We start from the raw sequence: 12,010 nt of genomic DNA on the forward strand, positions 1-12,010 counted from the left end.
AAAAATGAATCTTAAGTTATAATTATAAATCAAGATCTTTAAAAGAAAATTCATTTTTATGAATTAAAAGATTAATTATATTTAAGAATCCTTCATATTTTAGATTAATAAATAATAAATCTCTTAACATCTTAATAAAAATTTTCTTTATATTTAATATAATTATTCTATTCATTAATCTTATAAAAATGGAATTACGAATTATAATTTTATTAATGAAAAAGTTATTTTTTAGTTTTGTATACTTATATATTCTTTTCTTTATATCTTTTATTTACTTTTAATCAACAGAAAATCCTTTGATATTCTATTTTAATATATATTTTTAAATATATAAATCAATAATTATAAAGAAACTAATTTATTCTATATTATTATTTTATTAGTCATAAATCCTACAATCCTTGATTTTCTATAACTTTAATATTATAGTTTTATTATTAATTGGTTGATAATAATATTTGAATTTATATTTATATATTACTCAAAATATTATTATTTTATTAATTTTATAATAACTATTATTTCTAATATTATTAATATTTATAAGATAATTTTATTAAAAAACAATAAAATTATATTAATCAATCCTAAATCGCTTTTATAAAAACTTATCCCAAAATCAGCGTTTATAAAAAAACTCATTAATAAAAGCTATAAAAATATTTTATTATTATTTTAAGATTAATCTGTAATCCTTGAATTTTTTGAAACTCTAAATATTCAGAGAAATATTAATATTACTAATCTTAAAGTTTTATTTAAATCAAATCTATATTATACTTACTATATTAATAATGAAATGGATACTTGAGTTAAAATAATCCCAAATCAATTAACTCTAAAATTAGCTTTAATTCAAATAATTATTAGGGTTAGAATATATAAAACATTATTCTATAATCAAAATATTCTTATCTTATTATATATATTAGTATTATTAGACTTTTAAACAAATTATTTAATATTCTATAAAATATCCGATTTGAAATATAGTGTCACGGGATCACTTCTGGGAGTATTCAGAAGCTTTACTATTAAACTAAAAGCCCAAAAGACTAGGAGATAGAACTGAAAGTTGTATCTTACTTTCACATATATAGCAGGATAGGACAGGACGGGAAGGGCTAGTGTCACCCCGTGACATATAGAATATAAAGTTTTTTATAGTTAATAATTTTATATAATTTTGTAAAAACTAAAATGCTTATATTATGAAAGTATTCTGGAACAAATTAAATAAAGTTTGTAAACTATATTATATAATAATAAAAAATATTATTAAATTATATTATAATATAGTAAATAATAATATTAATAAATTTATAAAAAAACCAAATTAATTTATTTTTTATAATAAAGATTCAAGATAAATTATTTCTTTAACTTTATAATTTATATTCATGATTTTTTAATTCTTTTATCAATAGCCTTTTATTATAATACTTTCAAAATTATAAAATTGAAATTATATTAAATAAAAAATCATTTAATATCCTTAATCAAATTTTAAGTTATTTATAGATAACTTAATAATAATTTGAATAAAGGATTTATTCGAGAATTTCGCCTTCAATTAATTGTTTTATTTCTTTTGATTATTATCTCTAGAGGAGGTATTTATATTTATTGAAACTATTAAGAATTAAATAATATTATTATTAACAATCAATATTCTTTATTATTAATTAAAGAAATTCTTGATATTTCATATTATATCCAAATCTATATCAAGCTTGATATTATTACTATCTTCAATAAGATATAAATGACAAAAAGCTATAAATAGAAAATTGCTTTTATTATTTGTTTTGATTTATTCGAATTATTAATAATATTTTTTGAATTCTATAATATATTTATTTTATTTTAGAATTATATTAATTATATCCTTTTTGATCTTTTAAATAGAATTTATATAATATATTTAGATAATATTCTGATTTATTTTGAAAATATTATAAATTATAGGAAATATATTCATAAGGTTGTTTAATAATTAATTGAAATTGAATTATAGATTGATATCAATAAATACAAATTTGAAATAAAAAGAATTAAGTATTTCAATTTAATTATTATTTTAGAAAATATAGAAATAGATTTAGAAAAAGTCAATATTATATTCAATTAGAAATTACTAATTAAACTTAAAGATTTTTAATATTTTATTTATAATTTTTCCACAATTATAGAATCTTTCAATTGCCTTTTAAAAAAGGAAAAGATATAGAATTAAACCTTTAATTAAAGAAATACCTTTAAAATACTAAACAATGCTTTCTTCTTTATCTCGATTCTTGCTATATTTAATTATTATCATTATATAATTGTTAAAACTAATATTTCTAATTAGATTATAAACAGCATTCTTTTATAATACAATAATAAAGAATCCCTATACCTAATAATATATTTCTTATTAAAATATAATATTATTAAATATAATTATAAGATTTACAATAAAAAACTTCTAATTATTATAAAATTATTAAAGGAATAGAGATTGGAATTATATAGAATTCAGAAATTATTCAAAATTATTATTAATTATAAGAATCTTGAATGGTTTATATTAATAAAAATATTAAATTAATAATAAATTAAATAAACTAAATTTTTATTTAGATTTAATTTCTATATTATATATTAACCCGGTTATAAAGCTATTTATTCTAATACTTTGAATTACAAAATAAAAAAGTATTTAATATATATTGATTTTATTAATAATTAAATCAAAAATTGCTTATAAACAATTTTCTTAGAAAAATTCTTCAATATTATTATATTCAAAGGTATTATTCAATAAGTAAACAGTACTTTAGATTTAATTATAACCCTGATTAATATGATTATTCTTGATATTAATAAGTTAATTAATAAGTTAATCAATAAAGTATACAAATTATTTGAATTGATTATTATTATATATATAATACTTCAAAATCCCTTTGCTTATTATTAACCACTAAATATTAAAAAAGATCTTCGAAATGCTTTATAGAATTATAAACTAATGAATAATAAGACCTTTTATTATAACCATTTTTAATTTTTTTATTAAACTTTATATATAGATTATATATTAAATACATGTAATCAGATTAGCTAAATATTCTGATTATATCAAAACTATTAATCTTATTTTCTATACATATTAATAGTTTAATATATCAAAAGAAATCGAGATATTTATATAAGCTTATTAATTCTATTTTTGAATAAAAGCTTCCTATCTTATTATATCCAGATTTCTGAAATCTTTGCTGATATTATTCCACTTTTGATTTAATATTTCTATTGATTATATCATACTGTTATTGATTAATAAATAGTATAAAAAACAAGTATTAATATATTATTATAATTATTTGCTGTTTAATTAAAATGTACAATTTCATATTGATTATAGAATTATCTGCAAAGAAGCTTACAAATTGATTTATGAAAAAGATCTACTATCTATATAATGTATTCAATAATATTTTATTCAATAAAAGCTTATAATTTATTTCTAAATTATGGAAATATTTATCTAAATACTTATTAGTTATTTTAAAACGATTTTCCTTATTCCACTCTAAGTTTAATAATTAAATAAAAAGAATGAATATTATAATCAAATAATACCTTTATATCTTTATAAATTTTTGTTAAAATAATTAATCTAATTAATTTCTATTTATAGAATTTATATTAAACAATATTATATTGAAAATCACTAATTCATTCCTATCCTTTATTAATTACGATTTTATTTATATTTTAATATTAAATTATTTATATTTATTCTATTAAATCTGTTATATCAAAAAAATGAAATTCCTTAAAGCTAATAAAATTACAAATTGATTTTATTTTATTTTAATTAAATTAGAAGCATTTGTAATCCAATTGATTTAGAAATATAAAGATTATATTAATATTCTTTTATATAAACAAAGTAATTAAATATGGATAAATATAAAGAATATGAAAAACTAATTATTTAATAAAAAAGGGTAATAATAAATATAATAGGTTTTATAAAATTCTTAAGATTATAAATATATCTATTTACTTTAATTTTTATTGATTCAGGATTTTCTAATATTTTATAATATCTCATAATTTATTGCTTTAATCACTTTATTACTTATTAAAATTATTAAATCAAGATATTATCAATATTATTAAATTATATAGAAATTAAGAGTAAATCCTTAAAAATATATATATATATAAAATAATCAAATAATAAGAATTCAAAGAAATTCTTGATTATTATAATAAAAATGAATTTCATTATTGAATCAAATAGAAATGTTATTTAATATTTTAATAATTTGGTAAAAATCTTTATAATTGGGAAAATATAATTATTACTTTTCATTTAATAAATCTAAATAAATTAGATTTATTCGTCTAAATAGATTTCAAAAGATTTATTACTTCTAATCCTATTAATCCTTTATTAATATTTATATCAAATATATTTTTAAAATAAAATTGAAATAAATCTAAAAGTTTTATTAATTAATTATTATTTCTAAAAAGATATATTTTAATTTAATAATAGAAATTAAAGTATTTTAATATTATTCTATTATCTCAAATTAATTTATATAGTAATTATAGATCGATTGTTTTAAGTAAAGAATATTATTATAATACTAACTATATAATCTATAATTGCCTTTATACTTTAAATATAAATTATTAGTATACCCTATTTCCTATAAGTAGGACCTTATTTTTCCATAGCTCTTCTATCCTTATGCTATAATATAAGTCTTTACCCGTACCTTGACAGAAAATGGGTTCTAGTGAAAAAAGGTATTATTATCAGAAATTGTATACATTTTGATATTTTTAATCGGTAATATAAGTTCTTCAATATTATGATCTTATCAAATTTTTTAATTTTTTTTTTCATCAAATCAATGAATAGTTATTGATTTGAACATAATTTAACAACAAATTCCTTTTTCGAAATTCTTGATTAAATATAACGTAAAGACTGATAGAGATTTATTTGAAAATCATTTAAGAATCTGGAATTATAGAAGTATTATGAATGGTACAGAAATATCACTTTACTAGTACTTGTATTGTACCTTTATTATATTATGTCCTTACTGATTCTTCTAAGATAATTATTTTAAAATTAATCATAAAGTTCACGTAATCTTGTATGAAAACTAAATTTACTTAAGTATAAAGAATATTATGAAGAAACTGAATCGAATCATAGTTTCTAATTAGTATTCCGTTGCTTTTAATATATTAATCAGAGAAGAGATATCGATCTTTTTTTCAATAGCAATTATTATAGTAGAGTTATTAGGGCTAGTTTGGATATACAAATCCGCACTGAATTCGCTGAATATTCCATACTTTTTGAAAGCGGATTTTGAATTTATATTTGAATATTAAATTGTGGATTCTATCAAATAATCTATATTTCAATGAATTTAGTATATTTTGAAATAGAAAAAAGATAGATTATTCTAAAATCATACTAAATAATCCATATTTTTCAATAAATTTATATAAAAAAATGAAAATATAGATTGAAGATAAGAATTAAAAAAGCTAATTTTATTAAATCTATTAAAATAATTTGTTTTTTTTATAAATCTTTATAAACTTTAAAATCTAAAGTTTTAATATATAAGATCTAAAGTTATAATAAATAAAATCTAAAGCTATAGATTTATTTTGAATTAGAATTTATAATTATATATAAATTTAAATAAAACTATTTCTATATTTATTTATTTAATTATTTAAATAATAATAATATATTGAAAATTCGAATTATTTTATTTAATTTATATATATATTATATATATTCTATTTTCTTTTATTTTAATAGATTATTTAATGGATTTGATATACAAATTATAAAACTATAAATCAATAATCCACTCTTTTTGAAACAGATTATTATTACTACGGAATTTGTGATAGTATAAAGAACGGATTATTTCAGTGGATTCAGCGCGGATTTTGTAATCAAACGAGCCCTTACTTTAGTTAATTCGACTTGAATAATTAATTTTGAAATATAAGAATATCAAAATAATCATTTAATTCATATATTTTAGCATTATACATAATTTATGAATATTAATCAGAAAACTTAAGTCTTTAACATACATTAAACTAGAGTTTTATAAAGACGAATCTGATTTAATTCTACAAATTCATCATTTAGTAATATCGTTTCGAAGATAATCGATAAATCGAACAAAAGATTCAAACATGACCAGAAAGTTATTTTTATACATTCAAAACCAAAAAAAACATGTCTTGATTTTACAATTTTATACCTTACATAAGGGAATCAGATGGATAGAAACGACTTTTATAACACTTTATTGGTTAATTTTGATAGGAAGCTGTATGGTAAGTTTATATTTTTCAAAACCATGGAAAAGAAAAGTTTAGAGATCAAACATATTATTATATACCTCGGTTTGAAATGAGTATAATATCGAATAAGAACGATATTCTATAGGCTCTATATTCAAATCTGAATTTCTATCAAAAGACTATTAAGTAGAAAAATATTAAATAAATTGTATATCGGAAACTGAACGACAATATTAAACTAAATTATAAGATTCCTGATGGTTGAGCTTGCCAATAAAGGCAATATACAATTGAAAGTTTTATTTAATACCTATTTACTAATCGCGTCAAAAGTTGATAGTCGAAGAATGTTGCTTCTGTGATTTGAGTATAAATTTTTTATAATCCTTTTTATTTATTTATCAAAATCTGAATTATGAGTGTTTCCACAGATTTCAAGCTTTTTCGGAATAGTAATACACATATTCCGTCAAAATATACTAAATCTGAACTGAATTCTTAATAATAAACTCTACTAGTAACATGTCGAATACATCCAGTAGTAACAAATCTCATAGCACTGAATCTAACAGTACTATGATATCTATGTAGTTGGCTTATCTCCTCCTCCTGCCTTGAACTAACATCATAGTTACTGTTTTTACTGATATCCAGTAAGGCCTGAGCTCAATAATCATATTCAATAACATCTTTTGAAGGCGAAACAATATACCTACTGAAGTAAAATCTTGAACAAATCACTACCTTCGGTTTGTTTAATTCAAAAATGTACTTATAACTATAAGCAGACTGATTTAAAAAGCATACAAAATCTATGTAGGAATATCCAAAGATAGGTGAAATCAATTCAAGTAATAGATTGATCAACAAGCTGAGGGTAAAGCATCTGTATATTAAATTGAGAGATAGAATCGTTATCTTCACTGGAAGTTTTCTATTAGTACGATTTTTTTATTGATGAATGAAATTTATTGTTGAAATCGAGCAATTGGAAGACTTAATTAACTTTTGAATTTAAACAAGAATTGGAAGAGGAAGATAAAAATTTGTGATTAGTATGGAGATCGACAGCGTCATTAAAGAGACAGGCAAGTTTGTATCTATATGCTTATAGGGTTATAGGTTTAATAGAAATTGAGATAACTCAGATGACTTCGGAGACTTTTTAAGAAGACTTGATAGGATTATCAGAAGATTCATTAGATTTATCAGATTTATCAGATTTGTTAGATTTGTTAGATTTATCAGATTTGTTAGATTTGTTAGATTTGTAATATAATAATAATTTTTTTTAAATGCATTTTCGCTTTTTATTTAATCTCTCATTCAGATTTTAATTATGGAAAATATGTAAAGCAAATGTGACTCATACATTAACACCTCTACTTAAAAGTGCACCTCTGAATATATCCATCACCTTTCAATTCAATCGAATAATTTCACCACCATCGTAAGCTCATCTTACAATTACATGTAATGTTGAGAAGCTTTCAATTTTCTAATCTAATTACTTCTTTTCCAATTGTTTCGTTGATTCATCCGAAATTAATTTTTGAGCATTTTTCTTTTCATTTGATTAAAGTAACTAATTTTTCATTAATTGAAATATTTATACATTATTTACAATCAATCAAAAGGATTCGCATAGAGCCAAAAATGTTAGAAATAGTTTAGTTACAGAAGCATATAATGACATAATAGAGCATGTAATCACTGCCCGTGATTCTATGTGAGAATTATTTGATTATTTAACTCTAAATGTGTGATTCTATTATCTCCAATTGTCTGAGCTCTATCTCGTTTAGTAACCTCTATCTTCGTGACAAAAATGCATTTATCAGTCCATTATTCTATTTCCTTTAATTCTGATATAGTTGGGTAATTATTTGATTCTAATATCGAAAGTCTAAACAACGTGCTGGTAGATTGAAAAGACTTGGTAAAAAACTTTTTGATATTTCCATCAGAATATCAAATAACAAAAGCATCACTTTATATAAAGTTATAAGTATTATTTACTAATGTCACCAAAAGAAAATTCATATACAGAATCCCGTGTAGATATTGATCATATCTATATTAAAAATATATAAAACAAAATTGTTGAATTTGGAGCTAAAGAAAGTTCCTATCGTTGATTAATCTCTCCTTGTCTATATATCGTCTAAAATTTCAAATTTCTCAAAAATTTATACTATTTTCAAAAACCATCAGTCTAATTTCTATATTATTATTGTCAATCTAATTTTTTTAATATTCCAAGAAAAAAAAAACATTAAAAACTTGAAAAATCATAGAGATATTATAACAATTATGAAAATGTTGAAAATCATGAAACCTGTTCAAACATTATAAAAGTGATCAGAGAAAGAAGTTTAAATCTCAAATCTCAATTTCAGTACCTCGTTTTTTATTTTCATTTCCATTTCAATAACCAAAAAAATAAAACATAATAAATTAACAAAGAAATCGTATTCGGAGATCTACTGTCTTATTCTGATCTAAGTTCTGTATTTTAAAATATAATCATCTCTACAGGAATATCCACAATTCAGAAAAATGTTATACTACATCATTTTCTAAATCAACATAATTTCGAGTGATTATCCTTAAACGTTTTTTGAAAGAACTAATATATTGGTTCATTTGAAAATTGTGTATCAATATTGAATCTATATATAGCAACCTTGAAGCTTTAGTTCTATTAATACATTTGTTATCTTAAGAAGAATATGAACAATATGAAACTTAAAATATTGACCTCAATCTCTAATAATTTTTCCGTCTGATGCTAAGTAGTCTTTTCATGTAATACATACTCACTAATCAAAAATTACTTTTATTTATTTATATACCTTAACGACAGAAGCTGGAATATAAAATGATAGAAGTATAGTACTAATATTAATAGAGTAGTATTTCTATAGTATTAATAGTACTAGTATTAATAGAATAGTATTTCTATAATTCTCAAATTTCTAGATAATATTCGAAATTGTTGGTTCGAGAAGGATACGGAGGACATAGCACCCACGTATTATAGGTTCTGTATATCTAATTGTATTCTATTTAAAAAACTAATTATACAGAAAAGTAATAGATCTTACATAAATATTATTAAAAGAACTACTCTCTTTTATATTTACTTAATTCTCTTGATATAATGATTATTTCTTTAAAATTATTTCTTTAAAATAAATATTCATATTTATATACTTAGAGTTCTCTTCTATAATCTTTAATATATGTAATGAAAAAAGAAATTTGTAAAATTACAAAAATCCTTTATTTATTAATTAAAATCCCTAATCTTTTACTAATAAAATCAATCCTTTTCTTAATTCTTTTCTATCTACTTTATTATTTTAATATTAATCTTATTTATATTAATTATATTAATAAAAACTTGATGTAATTTTCTTTTTATTATCATATCAATTGGATTAATTGAACTATTAATTTATATAATTTTAATGATTTCTTTTCTCTTGTAGAATTAGTATAATATTATAATATTATAATACTAATTATTAATCTTTTTTTATTAATTATACTTAATCTAATAAGCAAGTTATATAATAGCTTTAAATTAATATACAAAATTATTAGAATCTTTTTATAAAGAATAATACTAATCATAGAAGTAATTATTATATTGATATTGAACTCTTGAATTAATTTGTATAGTTTTGAAATTAGAATATTATATATAACTTTCTTATATTTAATAAATATTTAATAAATAAAATTAATAATATTATATTTATTTATTATAGTAATTATATAGCTTATTTGGGATGAATAGTCTTTATTATTAATAAAAGAGATATTAGCAAAAACAATAATCTTGAATTTAGTATTCTAATTATTAGTATACAAAAGACAGAAATTATATATAGATTATTATATTTTAAATTTCTTATGATAATAAGTATAATATATCTTGAATTAATGATTTCTTGTTTTTAAAATATTATATAACGATTCTATAATAAATAGAATTATATTAATTAATAGATTCATTTTTTCTAAAATATATATATAAAAAATATAATATAAATTCAAAGTTGATTGAATATAATTAAATAATATTTCGAACATATATACCTATTTTGCTTTTTTTTTAATATTTATAATTAATGAAATTAAAATATATTAATATAGTTATTGAATTGTTAATAATTATATTAATATCATTATACATTTGAATATTTAATTGTGATTTATAGAATTCAATATTCATTTCTTAATTTTTTATTTTATTAATAAAATATGTTTAAAGATATATATGCTAAAAGGAATACTTTATTAATAATAAAATTTCGAATCTATTTTAATTATTAAATTATTGATCTTTTTTTTTCTAAATTTTTCATTTAGAATTAGATTTGGGAGATTAGTATAAAGCAATTGAGATATTAATCTTATATATAACTTGAATGTAAAATATAATTACTTGTAGAAAAGATATTAGTATAAATATCTAATTGTTTTTAGACAAATCCAAACGTAGCTTTTTAAGATTTATAAGATATATATTAATATATTAAAAATAAGTGATTTTAACTTTATTAGATCTAATAAAATTATTTTATATTTATCAGGTAATATGAAATATTTAATTTATTTATTCAATTTGCTCAATTTGATAATACAGCGTTTACTCATTAAAATTGAATCTTATATAATCTATAAGATCGATAAATATATATGTTTTTATATTTATATTAAATAATAAGAATAATCCTTTTTATTTATTAAAAATTGTTTTATTACTCTTTTTTTAGATTAAAACAATATTATTTGATAGTAAATTGTGAAGTATAATTATAAGAAAATTGTTATGTGCATTTAAAGCTTTTTATATTTATATAGAGTTATATAGCTTACAGATTTCTACTATAATTTTAGAGATTTTAATAATATACGAAAATCTATTAAAAACAAATAAAATAAATATTAAACTATTTGATTTAATTGTTACAGGTATATATATAGTAGTAAGCTATCAGGAACCGATCCCTGATACTGTGCCTCTTGGACAGATTGCGTGTGTGGCGTAGTAGCAAAGCTTACAACTTCTATTGGTTCCAATCACGTAACATTAATAATATTATTAATAGCTTTTATAACCATCTAAAATATAGTTACTTTATTAATATCTAAATTATAAATCTTTTCATAAATAGTTTTATAAAATCTATATAATAATATATGAAATCTCTTAACAATATTAATAAAATAATATATTTCTATAAAAATTATTTATATTTGAATAGATATTAATATAATATATTATTGGAATTTTTTTTCAATAAAATTAATATTAATATTATAAATAATATATTTTAATAATCTAATATATATATTTTGTAAATATATTACTTGATTATTAAACAGCTTGAAAATATATAGTTTATTTTAATGATTGTTGTTAAAAAGTTATTAAAGATTATATAAAAGCTCTAAATTTATATGTGATTCACATACAAACTGAAAACCCGATATTTTGAAGCTTTAAATCTCAATCCAGAAAAATCCTAAAATTCTAATAATTGTAATATAAGTTTATAATGATTTAAATTATATAAATATGGATTTTGATTAAATTATATTCAATATTGATAGAGATATTAATAAATCAGAAAAG

The sequence above is a fragment of the Botrytis byssoidea genome (assembly GCF_014898295.1).
Source record: "Botrytis byssoidea strain MUCL 94 chromosome Unknown BBYS_023, whole genome shotgun sequence".
In the NCBI taxonomy this organism is placed as follows: domain Eukaryota; kingdom Fungi; phylum Ascomycota; class Leotiomycetes; order Helotiales; family Sclerotiniaceae; genus Botrytis; species Botrytis byssoidea.